A 2,500-nucleotide genomic window follows, 5' to 3' on the forward strand; every position below is an offset into this window, starting at 1 on the left:
GCTAATTTTCCACTCTGTGATTTCACCTTACTTGCAACATGCAGGCAAGCGTTTTGTGCGGGTGTAGAATGTTACCAGCAGCTGACGTCGACAATTTCAGTTTTTGACGCCACGCGCTGCTGCTTTGTCCCACATGCAGACGTGCAGGTGGCTCGCTGAGGGGGGGGGAGCTCTTCAACCCCTTTAGGGCCTCGTTACCAGCCTGTTAGTCGTTAACCCTTGGCACGATCGCGCTTAGTCCTATGGAGCATTGCTGGTGCCACGCCCTGACACCTGCTCCACCTTTTGTAGAGCGAGCGAACTTTTAGTTTTTTATGTGTAATAACTAGCGACATTCCTCCAGCCCCTCCGGACTGCACAGGAGAGACCCGCAAGCGCGGCCTCGGTTCCAGCCAAGGGTAACTTCCTCTGATAATCAGGCCAGAAAGTAAATACTGCAACTCTAACGGTGTTCATGCTAGTAAAGCGCCGTGATCTACGTTCCGTCAACACGATCTTCATAGGATGTCATCAGGAATGTCACGATGACACATGTTTTCGTTAGCGAATAAAATTCAGAATACGGATTGTGAAATATCCCTAAAACATGTACACTATGTGAGACACGATCCTTTTGATATGATACAAATACCTATCTGAAAGTTCTCCTGACTACACTCGTCTCTCGGATACAGTTAGCTCGACTTCTTTCGCAACTGAGTATGATGAAGTTCTTGTCGATCATGCAAGAGTCGACATGCAGCAATGCAGAAATGAGTCGCGAAAAAATCATAATCCGTCGAACATGCGTTCGCTGGAGTTCGATTTACCCTTTTAGCACTGCGGTCGGGCGGGCCGCGTCCACACCATGACAAGACTCATACGATACAGAAAGGTTAAACGGATGCTCTTCTGATGACGCTTGGACATGGGGCTGTTATTAAACGGAATACAAACGCGACATTTCGGACTCGTTAAGAGCTCACAACTGGTGGAGTAAAACCTCAGATGTATCATCCATTTCGGTTTTTACTGCGTCTGAAGAGGGACTCTTGACGTGTTCGAAACGTCACGATTGTAATCCGTTCATGCTATCAGAATTTCATTTCTTTAAATATTAACATCAGACAAGACTCGATTTCATCCCAAAATAAAATCTGAAACCTTTCTGGCCAAGGGCTTAGCCGTATACATCCATATCGATATAACAACATAATGAAAAAGAGTGTAATTCCCTCACTACCTCGGAAAGAATGCCGTACCACTCAGCATGTGGTTTAATATTACTGGCAGCTACTGTCCACAATTTTTTGTTGCTGTAGATAACGCACAAAAAACTAACATAAAATGAAATTCAGAAATAAATAAAATAGAAATGTACATATTTTTTTACATATTGCATTAAACATGGGCCTAAACTCCATCTCCAATGATAATATGTAAACATTTAGTAAAATATTTCACCTTCAAAGATATACAAACCGACATATATACACACACGCGCAGAACTGGAATAATAACTTTTACCATAAACAACAATTCCCGAAAATGGTCTACTGCAAAAATTCATAGCAACATCATGGTAAATATTTTCATGGTTGGCTCTGTGAACGATAACCCCTCCCACACTACAGCAACTGATATACTTGAGAGCTGACAGCCCCTGAAGTGTTGACAGGAGGGGGTTGCCAGCCTCACTGTCAATGTGAAATCAGCCTCCCGTAAGGCATGTCACTGCATTTCTCCCCACAAAGTCAGGATGAAAAGACGTGGCGAGGTTCGAGCCCCAAAGAAAGCCCAGCTGGGAGGCCGCCCGGCGCCTGCCCCTTCTCGCCCAGTTGTTGTTCTCAAAGTGAAACGCTCCAGTAGGACGGCGGCCCTGCACTCCTGCACCGATCATTACCCACTCGCCTCACTTATCTGGTTTCTCCCTCGTACCTGCTGCTGTTTGGATTGCTTATCACCTGCGGGGAGGAGCTACATCGAGTGGCACGAGGATGTCAATACATAACGCCAAAACAGTCATCAAAACAACGCAGAGATCGCCTGTCGCCTCCCCCTTTATGGCAGTAAGGCACCACAACCAGACGGTCTCCATCGTTCCACACACCTTTCACACTCACGTCATCAATTCCGTTAACCGAACCGTAGAGCTCAGCGAGCGTGTCTCGCCGCCCAGCCCAGGAACAGGACACCAACAGGTAGGGGGCAGGACAGGGCCGCCCCCTCCCGGTCCCTCCGTCTGCAACGAGGGGGGCACCAACGAACATCCAGACACCCTTACCTTGGGATGCAGTTGGGCGGCGTCCTGTCCACTTCCCAGGTTGCGAAGAGCTTCATGGGCACGGGCTTGAAGCCCAGCCCTAGAATCGTCTGCTTCTCCGCCATCCTTTGGTGACGGCGACCAACACAGCGCTGATCACCTCGGCGAGGCCACACCACAACAGCGTAGGTCTATCCTTGTTTAGGCTCGGTATTCCATCTTCAGGCGGTAGATTTGGGCACAAAGGCACGGCTGAAG

General features: G+C 48.2%; 1 protein-coding gene across 1 annotated transcript in view; it reads right to left on the reverse strand.

Annotated features, from left to right (window-relative positions):
* The window catches only part of KrT95D (phosphofurin acidic cluster sorting protein KrT95D), a 220,735-nt gene that overhangs the window by 217,803 nt on the left and 432 nt on the right, over nucleotides 1–2,500 (reverse strand). Inside the window, exon 1 of the mRNA XM_070129321.1 lies at nucleotides 2,264–2,500. This exon is cut by the window's right edge and continues 432 nt beyond it. The gene's annotated coding sequence lies outside the window, so the exon portion shown is untranslated. The remainder of the gene's footprint in view (nucleotides 1–2,263) is intronic.

The sequence above is a fragment of the Penaeus vannamei genome, chromosome 13 (assembly GCF_042767895.1).
Source record: "Penaeus vannamei isolate JL-2024 chromosome 13, ASM4276789v1, whole genome shotgun sequence".
NCBI lineage: Eukaryota > Metazoa > Arthropoda > Malacostraca > Decapoda > Penaeidae > Penaeus > Penaeus vannamei.